At 32.1% G+C, this 13,257-nt stretch overlaps 1 long non-coding RNA gene and 1 pseudogene across 1 annotated transcript in view; one reads left to right on the forward strand and one right to left on the reverse strand.

The window, feature by feature from the left end:
• The first annotated feature begins 458 nt into the window (after positions 1-458).
• The window catches only part of LOC107196757, an 87,776-nt gene continuing 74,977 nt past the window's right edge, over positions 459-13,257 (forward strand). The window contains exon 1 of the long non-coding RNA XR_001518190.2: positions 459-537. This is a non-coding gene — a long non-coding RNA (uncharacterized LOC107196757). The remainder of the gene's footprint in view (positions 538-13,257) is intronic.
• On the reverse strand, positions 10,322-10,440 carry LOC112474771 (annotated as a pseudogene).

Here is a 13,257-nt window from a genome sequence, read left to right on the forward strand (position 1 = left end):
CCCAAGTAGTAAAGGTCTGTGTAACCCTTCTACATTTTTGTCAGTAAAAATTATTTCACCCTTTGCTAAAATTCAGGTCACATGAGATGAAACAAAGCAGCTGTGAACACCGTCTAACTTTGCTTACTCTGTGGTTGAGGAGAGAACACAGTGCAGGGCCTGTACTGTGAAGATTAACTCTCACAAGTTTTGTGATGACTAACACATATTTAATCATTTACACTAAGTTACCCACATAACCATTTTCAACTAACCTATTCTGAGCCTTACTAAAATTTTGAAGAGTAATAAATAACCCAGGATTTGGATAATAACCCTTTTGGAGGAAAGAACATAAACAGAATGTGTCAAATGAGAGAAAAACCAAGTCCTGGTAGATGTTTAATAAATTTCATCATATTGATTCCTACAATTCCAACATTCCTGTACTCCTTCCTGTGAACTGTGTCCTCCTTGGTCTCCTTGGCTCGGAGTCTGCATGGTTCTGAAGGAGTTCCCCCCACTCTGTGCTGCACCCTGGAAACTCAAGGCCATAAGGTGGGACAACTGTAGGGTGCACCTGGCTTGTTTCCCTTTTCTCAGGAATTGCTGTTCTTCACTGGCTAATGTTCAGTGCCTTTAAAACTACTGTTTCATATATTTTGTTTGTTTTTTTGGTTGATTCAGTTAAGAGGGTAAATCCAGTCCTCCTTACTTTATGTTGATTATAAGTGGAAGTCTTGTTTTATTTTAATTAAACAGTTGGGTTCCCTGGTTTTCCCCAGTTCTAAGTCAGCTGCCAGTATGATATATTCTGGATTTTTGTGTTTAGAATGAGATAGGGGTCGACATTCTTTTTTTTTTTCTATAGATAACCACTTGTTCTAGTACTATTTATTAGACAAATACTACATGGTTTCACTTATGCGTGAAATCTAAAAAAAAAAAAAATTAAGTCTCACTTATAGCACTAGAAAGTAAGAAGGTGATTGCCAGGGGCTGGTGAATTGGAAATAGGGAGAGGTTAATAAAAAGGTACATATCTTTTCAGTTATAAGATGAACAAGTTTTGAGGATCTAATGTATAACATGATTACTATAGTTGTTAACACTGTATTGTATTATTAAAACTTGCTAAGAGAGCAGAACTTAAATGTTCTCTCTCTCTCTCACACACACAAAGGTAAATTTGTAAGGTAGTGGTTGTGTTAATTAAGTCAATAGGGGAATCTTTTCACAATGTATACATTTATCAAAATATCACATTGTCCACTTTAAATATTTTACAATTTTATTTGTCACTTCTAACAATAAATCTGGAAAAAAAAGGTATTTCTATTCCCATTAAGTTTATTTAACACCCTGGTTAAAAATTAATTGACCATACATTTGTGATTCTAGTTTTATAATTGTTATTATGTTCCATTGACCAATTATCTCTATTTATTTGGTTATTCTTGAAGTTTCAGTATTATTTTATAGTTTTTAAGGTAGAAGTATTACATATATTTCATTAGATTTGTTTTTAGATATTTGAAGGTTTTGATACTGTAATAAATAGTATTAAAAATATTTTCTAATTCTTTTGTTGTTAGCATATAAAAGTATAATCCACTTAGTATTATTTTAGTAATTACATAGATTTTTCTACATATGTAATCATGTTATCAGTAAATAATGAGAGTTAACTTCTTTCCACTTCATAATTTTGCCTTTTATTTCTTGCACATGAATGAGAATTGAGAATCTTTGTCCTGTCCCAATTTTAGAGAAAAAGGATTTAATACTTCACCATGGAGTATGCTGTTAGCTGTAGGCTATTTATACATTACGCATATTAGATTGAAGAAGTTCCTTTCTCTTTCTAGTTTGTTAAAAGTTTTTGTCATAGGTGAGTGTTGAATTTTGTCATTTACTTTTCTGCATCTATTAAAATAATACTACTATTATCTCTCTATTATCTATAAAGGTAATCCTAATTTCTCTTTTATTGTACATAAAGTAGTAATTTATACTGACTGAATTTTGAATATTAGACCAACTTTGCATTCATGGGATATGCTCTACTTGATCATGAAATATTGTTTTTTGTAATTGTTGCTAGATTTGTTGTGCTAACACTGTTAAGAAGTTTCCCTCAATGTTTATGAGGAATATTAGTCTATAGTTCTGGAAATTTTTGATATCTGGTGATTTTTGATATACTAATATTCTAAAATGGGTTGGGAAGAGTCCTTTCCTGTGTGTGTATGTGTGAGTTTATGTAAGATTTATATCTTTCTTAAATGTGTGATAAATTTTTTCAACAAGGTCTTCTGGGCATATAGTGTTTATTGTGGAAAAGTTTTTAATTACAAATTTAATTTCTTTACCAGGTATAGGTTTTTTTAAGTTTTTTAAAATTTCTTTTTGTATTAAGTGGGATAATTTGTGTCTTTAAAGGAATTTGTACACTTTATATAAGATGGAAAATCTACTAGAATCTGTAGTAATAATTCTTTTTTTCCCTGAGATTGACAGTATGTGTTGTCTATACTATTTTTTCTTGATCTGTCTAAAGATTAATCAAGTTTGTTAGTCTTTTCAATAAAGTAACCTTTGGTTTTGTTAATTTTCTTTGATATTTGTACGTTTTCTATTTGATTTCTTCTCTTATTTTTGCTATTTCCTTTCCTCTACTTTGAGATTTAATTTTATCTTCTTTTCCTAAATTCTTAAATGTAAACTTATCTCATCAATCTCATGCATTTTTTTCTTTAATGACTATACAATATAGTTATAAATTGCCTTCTAAATACTACTTTTACTTAATTTCACATATTTTGATATGTTTTTATTCTTTTAGTTCAAAAGATTGCATTTTTAGTTCAAAGAATTATCTAATTTTGTTGTGTTTCTTTGATTCATAGGGTTTTTCACATATATGGCTTAATTTTTAAAGTTTGGAGATCTTCCAAATCAAGATAACATTATTTATTTCTAATTTAATGCTTGTGTGACTGAAGAATATGCTCTACACAATTTCAGTCTTTCTATATTGGAGATTTATTTTATGGCCCAGCATATAACCTATTATTAATGATCCATGTGCACTCAAAATTAATGTGTATTAAGTGTAATATCTATAAGTGTCATTTAGTTCAAGTTACTGGTTAGTATTAAATATCAACATTAATATTTGATATTAAATATTCTATTAATTTCAAGCACCTTTAGGATTGTTATATCTTCTTGTTAATTGATTCTTTCATCGTTTTGGAATAGCCCTCTTTATCTTCATCTTCACTTTCTTTGTCTTGATGTCTTTTTTGTTTGATAGTAATAAAGCCACACCAGATGTATTATGCTTAGTGTTTGCATGTACATCCTTTCTTACTTCTTTACTTTCAACACTTTACTGTTTCTTATAAATAGCATCTATTGGGCTTGGCTTTTTTTCAGTCTGACAATGATTGATATTGTAGGGTTTAAATATACAACATTGCTATTTTCTATTTATCTAATTTTTAAAATGTGTTCTTTCTTGCCTTGTTTTGGGTGAGTCAAGCATTTTTCATACTTAATTTTACTTCTCTTTTGGCCTTTTATGTATACCTCTTTGTGTCTGTGAATGTGTGTGCAGGTGCATTTAGTGGTTACTCTATAATAGAGAGTATATGTATCTTTATCACAGTCCACTTGCGAATAATGGTATACTTCTTTATGAATCGTAAACAGTTTAATTCCAGTTTTTGTGCTCTGATTGCATTAGCTTTAGTTTACATATGTTATAAACACTAACTATATTCTTTTTGTTTTAAATTATATATCTGTATATCTTTAATATATATTTAATAACACATAAATCTATATGAAAATATTTTATATTTTACTCAAATATTTTCCATTTCCGATACACTTCATTTCTTCCTGCAGATACAGGGTACTATTTGTTATGTTCTTTCTGTCTTTTTTAGTATTTTTTCTAGTATAGGTAGTACAGGTATGCTAGGAACCAATTATGTCAAATTTTTGTCAGTTTAAAATGTTTTTCTCTTTTATTATTAAAGATACATTTTGCTGAATATAAATTTTTAGGTTAATTTTTTTTCTTTCAGCAATTTAAAGGTGCATTTCCCCTTTGTTCTGGCCTCTTACTCTCTGATAAAAAGTCAGAGATCAACCGTATTGTTGCTCTTGTCGATGTAATATATCCTTTTTCCTCAGGATGCTGTTAAAATCTGTTCTTTATCTTTGGTTTTCCACATTTTGTTTATAATGTGCCTAGATGTGATTTTTCTTGGGATTTGTTCTGCTTTAGTTTTATTGAACTTCTGATATCTACGGGAAGATGATTCTCTTAAATTTTGGAAAGCTTTCATCTGATGTTTTTAAAAAATATTTCTTCTTCTATTTTCTTGCTTTCCTCTCTTCCTGGAACTAGTTTTACATGAATATTGACTGTTTACTATTAATTTGCAGATAATGAATTTTCTGCTTTTTTTTTTTCTTTTTATATTCCAGTATGGATATTTTCTGTTGTCCCGGCTTCCAGTGAACTGATCTTTTCCTCCATGTCCAATTGTCTAATGAAGTCTTCATCTCTGATAACATTGTACATTTCCATATTTTTTAAGCTTTTTTCCAGTTTCTATTTCTCTACTAAAATTTCTCATCTCTTCACGCATGTGGTCCATCTTTTCCACTGTTATTATAATTATTTTATAATCCCTCTCTGATAATTCTAACATCTGCATACTGACACGATTTCAGAGATATCTTTGTGTTTTGAAGCAAAGTCATCAGCTTTCTGAATCACAGGAATTTTATCTCTAATTTTCAGTTCAGCTGCCAGCTCTTTTTTGCATTATAGATTATCTCTCTCTGTTCTCCTACTCTGCCTTTGGCTCTGGGAGGGTAGCTGCAAGCTGTCCAGACTGAAGTGACTTGGAGGGATTTTTCTCAGCTCCTCTTTCCTCCAGCCTTCTGAGATGCTGCCTTCATTTCAGGATGGCCCCCACACCCAGGAGGATCTCTCAGCCCTGCTCTTGGCCTTTAGTGTAGTATATATGGAGATGTGTGGGAAAGAGTTTCTGAGTGAGTGTAGATTTGCTGTCTGACTGGGTCTTCTTGGAATGGTATCTGTCATGCCAGCTGGCCCATGTTCATTAGTTCATTCAGGTTTTGGCTGGCTTCTTTCTTTATATCCTTTAATGTCATATTTCTTCTCCTTCTACTCTGCCAGAAGTGAGAGTAGACATGTGTCTCTTTTCTCTAGAGTTTCTGTGAGTGTAGATTTGCTGTCTGACTGGGTCTTCTTGGAATGGTATCTGTCATGCCAGCTGGCCCATGTTCATTAGTTCATTCAGGTTTTGGCTGGCTTCTTTCTTTATATCCTTTAATGTCATATTTCTTCTCCTTCTACTCTGCCAGAAGTGAGAGTAGACATGTGTCTCTTTTCTCTTAGGAAGGTCTTGTCACTTTTTGGAATTTGGTTCAGCTAGGATTCTTTGCCTCCTCAGCTCTCTAGTGGATTAAAAACAACAATAATGGTAATTTAATAGTTTATTCAGCTTGTTTTGGCCATCATGTCAAAGGCGAAAGTCCTTTGTGACATTAATATCAAGCTCAGAAGAAACCTCCAAAACATAGTTAAAAAAGTGTTGTCAGTGAAAATAGATGCTTTCCCCAATGTCATTGGGATGTCTACTATAAGAAACTCTATCAGTACATTAATGTATCAGAACAGAAAGAAGGTAGTCTTGACTGAAATCTAGAAAAAGAAATGATATGAAGTTGGTTTTCTTTGTGCTAGGAAAATAGGCAGTTTTGTCCAAATGAGAGGCTTAGCCAAGAGCATACAACTTGCTTAATTTATTAATTTATTTTATTTGAAAAATTTATTTATTAATTTAATGAATGATTCATCAAATATTGAGATACTTTTGTACAGAGTTTTGTTGGAGAGTTAGACATATGAAAAGACAGGAAAGAAGAAATATTTATATATGTGCTCAATGAATGTTAGCTATTTTTATTACTATTATTACTGACAAAGCCCATGAGAGTGCCGTAAACTGGGAGAACAGAGAGCTGCTGGAGAGCTCCTTGAACAAATTTTTTAATTAGAGACTGAGAGTCAAGTTGGTATTGGTTGAGCACATGCTGTTAGCAGTAAGATAGAACTTCTAGGAAGAGAGTATAGTTGAGATAGATGGCAACTGTTTCCAATGGCTGGATGACGGTCCTCAAGAGTTGCAATGCCAAAGTCACATTTGCAGTAGAAACTAGGCAAGAACAGGTAAGGAACTGAGTGAGTATTTTTATGGAGGAGAGAAATACAACTTGTACAACAGAGAACTTGGCCAGATCTACCAGGCAATAATATTCATGCATAAGACTCAGGTAGATTTTGGCTTGTCTTCTGATGGGTGCCATTTTTGATAATGGGGAGCTTATGAAGTTAGCATATCTAGTCTGTTTTTCCAGCAAATCCCATCTTTGAAACTCCATGTCTCTTAGAGCTAGGAATTTTTATAAACTTCTGAAATGGAAGAGGCTATTTTGTCTAGCTAACATATACTTCATTTTAATAAAATTTAAAAAAATTGCTGAGCATCTAATAATACCAGCACTCTGTTGGGCACAGAGGATATAGAAATAAATAAGATAAAGTCTATGCTCTCAGGGATCTCACAGATTAATAAGAGAAGAAACTATGTAATTAAATTATAATATACAATGTTAGATATAATTCCATGAGGAAGAACAATACTATAGTTGAAATGACTACCTGAAGTTATTATAGTATGATGGCATAATCAATTAATGATTTAATTAATTCCTTATTTTAGCAACCATTTATTTAATACTTATGTTTTTGCAGGATACTATCAATATCACACTATTGCTTGAATTTGAATCTATATTTATGTAGCAGCCTTTTGACTTTCCATTTCCCTTTTGGGAAGAGAACATGCTAACCAGTTTATAAGAGTACTGTGATCTACTTGGCAATGACATATTTTAAGAATAAATAATCATGTTGGCATGCAGTGATTTTACTCACAACTCTCTGAATTTAATTTTGTGAACTAACTATTTTTAGCTTAATCATTCAAGATAAAAAAATAAAATCGAGTTCTCAATTATACAAAATTGAAAACTGTTAAAGGAAAAGCAAAATGTATCTCAGCCAACATTAATCCACTTAAGCCCTTAATTCCATGTTTTACATGTAAATCTTTTATATTTAGTATTATTCTTTGCATTCTCTTGCATTTTGCCTTAAATTTTTCAGTGAAATGAATTACTTGGAAATAAATTTTTATATTATCTGATCTGATATGTATTGCCTTTTTCATGAGAAATATTAAAAATGATTAATGACACATTTAATTTTTTAACTAGTTGATTATAGGAAATTAGTTTTAATTTCATAGTGAATATATACTTAGATAAGATTTAAAGTATATTTTGAGGTGTGTGAAAGAAGGTGATGGATGTTAAAACAGAGGGAAAGAAAAATCTGGGAAATTTTTAAAAATAATATTGCTCTGCCCTATTAAAAAAAACCTTTAATGAAATAAATTCCAATAAGAAACAAAGAAAAAACACTATTCTGACTCAAGATGGAGTAACACAATGGAAATAGAAAATGTAATTTATCTTTGGAAGTAATAAAAAATATTGAACCTAGATAGCTAATAAGAAAAGTTTGAGCTACTGCCTTTTCAAAATGCACTTCTTGTGATTTCAGAGCAATTTGAGAAGGTCAGTGTCTTTCATTCTCACTGATTGCAAAGTAATTGAAGATTTCCTCTAATAGTGAGATTAAATGAACATATGGTCATTGATTTTAGAGGAAGTAGAGTTAAATAGAATTCTTAGAAAGATAATATTTATCAAAGGTGTTGAAGGAATCAGGAACAAAATTGAAAACTACTTTTGCTTTTTATTTTGGAAAATTGGTATGTAAACAATATATATACATGATATAATTTTATATAATATATCATAATTACATAATACATTGTATGTAATCTCGATTATTTAAATTGTACTTGGACTTTAGGTATACTTTTGAAACTGATTAGAAGATTTAAAAAAACATTTAAGTTGCTTACTTTTGTTATTACTGAAATATATGTATCTATGGCATTTCTATCCCTTTAATATTCACAGCTATATTGAAATCTGTGACTTGGATGTCATATTTAGCCCTGAGACTAAATTTAGCTGACCTTCACATTTTTGAAGGTTATTGCAGACAAAGGGATAATTTCTATGAGTCTGGCTTTTGTAATTTTCTGAACAAGACTAGAATTTTTCTAAAGATTAATAATTAGATACATGAAGCATTCCAAAGAATGCTTCAGTTAAACATGTAAAGGTACAGTCGATAACAAATGCTTACCTCACAGAACCTCTAGTTCAATGATGGTGAATATAACAAGTGGATTTATCTTTTTTCTCTTCCCAGTTCTATCGAAACAACAAAGTTGTTTCACAGGGGAAAAAATCCATAACTGCATTGCATATAGAAAGAGATACTGCCGGCACAATTGAAATTGTGAGTGATTTCTGAAGAACAGGATCTATCCTATTGACAAATAATCCAGACTAGGAGAAAGCACAGAGAGTCTAACATAGTCAAACAAAACACCTTGGCTATATTGGGAAAAGCTCCAAGTTCAGTTAGTAGGCATGCAGGGTCTGGGAGAGCTATGAAAGAGTAATCAGGAAAATTATTTAAAATCTGTCTGTAGGCTAGCTAGACCAATTTGTCTCTTCACCACCTCCCCACAGAGTAATTGACAGCTGTGACATTTCTTCCTTAGTTTAATCCAAAGAACTTCTTTCCTAAAGAAACTAAATGGACTGCATGGAATGGGCTAATAATACAGTATGACGTTTGTGACCTGAGATAGAAGCAGAGCTGACTTCCAAGTACATCAAAGTTCTATAATTATACAGAGAGAATGTCAAAGGAAAGACCTCTCATATGAGGAGAAAAACATTCTGAAGTACTCCATTCCCAGAGTAATATTCTTATTTTGGCATTTGGGCAGTCTGCCTGTTTACCCTCAAGCCGCACATCCTACAATGATGACCACCAGTTGACAAGTCCTCACCTGTTTATACAGATAGGAAAGTAGTTTGCTCATTCCGTGGAAAGGCCTTTTGGGGAAACAGATCTAGTTCTTCACAGAGAGAGTGTAACATACCCTAATTCATCAATCAAGTCCTTTATTCATGAACATGAATCACCAACTAAAGATTATCAGATAGTTTAAGAAAACCAACAACCTAAGTGTAAAGAAACAAGCTAAAGAAACAGAATAATTGATAACAGAAGAAAAAGAAATAGTTCAATGAACATAAGAGAACTTGAAAAATATTCTGATCACATTCTCAAAAAAAAAACCTGACTATTAAATACATTAATTTTCTAAGAAAATGAAAACTAGACTACTACTAAATATAAGCAAAAATTTTTAGAACAAAAAAATGTATTTTCTTAAAATTTGTAAATGAAGTCAAACATACCATATTCTGAAAAAGTTGATAAGTGGACAAAACATAGAACAAAAAAAGTAAGAAATATGAGAATAGTGATAAGTAATTGGAAGTTATTCCAGGAGCTCTAATATTTTTCTAGGAGTTTTAGAAACAGTATGAGGAAAATTGAGATGTAGGAATGATTTAAATATTAGAAAAAGAAAATTAATCCTAATCAAAGAAAGGTGGAGCAAGTCTTCAGTCTGAAGGAGTCAACCTGTATGTGATATTTCAGAACTCAAAGGATAATGAGAAAGTCGAAAAAGTTTACAGAGAGCAGAAGAAACAGGTTGCCGGAGGGTGCTAAATGCTTCTTTAACAATAGGAACCAAAGAAAACCAATGATTCTTGATTTTGAGGAGTCATGAGTTGACCATTGAGCAAAGGAGGATTTATAAGCAGTTTTACAACTAAATGAGATAAGTATTCACATTAGCATAAATATAAAAGGCTACTAGAGCTCTCAAGAGAAAAAAGAGCTGCTGGCACATCTGACCTGGGTCTTGAAGCACATGTAGGAGTTTATCTTAAATATCAGAAAATCAGAAACAAATACAACAATAAGCCCACTTGAGGTGACAGAGAATCCTCATTTCTATTGCTTCTATATCCAAGTTTTCTCTTGTTTCATTGTCATTACCATACTTATATTACATTCTTTCCACTGTAAACAGATCAGATAGCTTAAGTAAATAAAAACATTTAGTTTCTTAAATATAAAACACAAGTAAGTTGAAAGTTTTATATTTTGCAGAAGATTAAATAAAACTAATTACAAATGATTCTCAATTTTTTTTTTTAACACCTATAGCACCTGGTTTTCCTAGGTGGTCTCCCATCCAAGTACTAACCAGGTCCAATCCTGCTTAGTTTCCAAGATCAGACGAGATCTGGCATGTTCAGAGTGGCATGGCCATAGACTAAATGATTCTTAAATTTTTATGGGAGGGAATACTCACTATTATGCTGGAAACTTTAGTACATAACGTTAATGATTTAATTACTTGAATGAGGTGATATTATTACTGAAGTAATTGATCAACCAAGACTTCTCAACAAGGAATAAAATCTTTTCTAGATAAAACATTCAAACTATAGGTTTTCTACTTATGCCAAAACAAGAGAGAGAAGAAAGAAAGGGACATCTTGTGTGAGAAGGATAAAGGGGACTGCAATGTAGCTGTGACAATTCTGGTAGCCTATCTTGTCATTTGAATGTTTATGAGAAAAGGGAAAACAGGATAATAAAATCTGAAAATGACATGGTGTGTTTTTCATTTTCAAGGACCGTGGATTTCCATAAATTACTTTCAGATAAAGATGCTTTAAATTGATGACATAAAACAGTGGCAGATCTATTAGTGAGTCAGTAAATTGATGAGCAAGCTTTACTGAGTGTACTGGGTGTGCAGAGCTCCACATCGGCTATTTTAGGGATGGCATTGTCCATATCGATGCTGATGACTACCTTTGGGAATAAGTTGGTGACGCTTGGAGTTTCCAAAATAAAGCCAAGCCTGTTTCAACATTTTCATGTTTGACATTCTTTTTAGATTTTTGTTATTTCAATATTTGGAAATTAGAGTTTATATTTTAATAATGCAATTTTCCTTTGGGTCAGAAAAAATAAGTATTTAATTTTATATTACTACTTGTTTAACTACACATAATATTTAGAATAAAATAGGATGTTTAGGGATCTTCTGCCCCCAGTTACCTTGAGTTAGATTTATTAAAATTGACTTTCCTGGTCTTTTACTTTGATATGTATAACCATTCAAAAAAGAAGAAAAACCTGTCATTTAGGGGCAATGGTACTGTGTAGCTTCATCCCTTAGCCCAGAAATCAGGAATAACTTTTTTGAAACCTTAATAGCATTAGTCTGACCATAAGGAAACCTTGGAATCTGTCCCTGAGGTTGTTTTCTGTGTCTTTGGCAAACACACACACACACACACACACACACACAAAACAACAACAACAAAAAACAAACCAGGGAGGCTTGTTCGAGATAGCAATAAAAGATTTACATAAAGCATCTGATTCTGAGATAAAAAGTTCTAAGAGAAGGGTTTGGAACCCAAACAGGAATTTAGGAGGCTTTTCAGCTTAAATTGCTTTGCAAGAAAAATTTGTTACTATTTTAAAAACCCTTGTATTCAGGTTGATAATTTATCTAATCATTTGGACAGAGAATCCAATCCCTTCTTCTGAGAGCATTCAGAAATCTGACCTACAAAGAGCCTTACTCCACAAAATGAGGCTGATGTTATGATTTTCTTCCCCTAAACCCACCTCTAAAATTGTGCTCCCGTTTTCTTTCTGTACAATGAGGCTGCTGACTTTGATGTTCTCAAAGACTTCTTTCAGTTCTAGTGGTCAAAGGATTATTCAGTTCACTTTTTATTTTCCCCCACATAACCAATATTTACTAACATTTAAAAAACAGATGTACATTATTCATTAGTCAGTGTTTATACAGCTATTTTAATGACAGTACATTTATTTGTGTTCCTATTGTCAAATTTATACTAGAATTTCTGGAGAAGCAAGAAGTTCTCATTTGTTTCATCCCAGTATCCAATATATTGAGACATGAATTGCACAAAAGATATTTAAAAATGTGTGTGTTTCTAGAAATATTGATGGCACCATTTTCAAGTTCAGAGACACATAAAATGTATAGGAATGGGAGAATGGCTGGAAGAAAACAAAAATGGAGAATGGGGAAAGAGAGGACACTTATTTTAAATCAAGATTTCCATTTTCTTACTTTACAGTGTCTTGATATTTTATCCAAATATGCCAAAGTAAAGGAAGCAGAACATAAATCTTCTGCCTACTAACATATTCTAGATTTATGTCATTTGCTATTTTTCCAAAGAGTCTGAAAATTTCCAAGGGTAGAAGCATTAATCAGTGACTGAAGAGACAGAAGAAAGAACACTACTACACAATATTCTCTGAGTTCTATCTGCCATCTCCTAAATAAAACAGTCATATAGGGGTACAAAGAATGCCTTAAATTGAAAACATGTCCATTTACAGGTTCATGAAAGCAAAAGAATGTAGTATCCTAGTCTTAGTGTACAAATTATTTTGAGGAGTTGTCATTGAAGTACTTGAGTTAGATTAAAAAGTCCATGAATTAGCACTTTGCTTAGAGGTGGGTGCCATATCTGTTGGGCTAAAAATTATGTAAGAGAATGTCGGAGGGTCAGATCTAGTTAATTTCTCAGTTGTATGGTTCCTTCTCTCTCTCCAATGTTGCTCTACCATCTATCACCATCATGTTTGGTGAATACAATTATAATTGTATTAATGATGCATTTGGCAAGTAAGATAATTATCATCTCATTTGAAGGCTAACTCAGATGACTGTCATTCATTGTCATCATCAGTTGCTTCAAGTCTTACCTTGGGGGTTATGCCATCTATGAAAATTCTTCTTCAATTCTTTCTATGGCCCCCTCTCCAGTCTGGAACAACTGCTAGTCACTTGACAATTGTATATCATTGTAACACCTTCAATTTTCATCTTTCTCAGTGAAATTATCTATTTGTCCATCTATAAGCTTCTTGAGAGTGCATTATGCTGTGTTCATTCAGGATATATCATTAGCTCCTGGTTCCAGGACATTCATATGGAAGATGCTCAATACTTGGTGCATAAATAACAGTCTAGATGAATGAATAAATCGGAAGAAGTACCTCTATAATCTAATTTGACATAACCT

Source organism: Pteropus alecto, unplaced genomic scaffold, assembly GCF_000325575.1.
Source record: "Pteropus alecto unplaced genomic scaffold, ASM32557v1 scaffold7, whole genome shotgun sequence".
NCBI classification, from domain to species: Eukaryota; Metazoa; Chordata; class Mammalia; order Chiroptera; family Pteropodidae; genus Pteropus; species Pteropus alecto.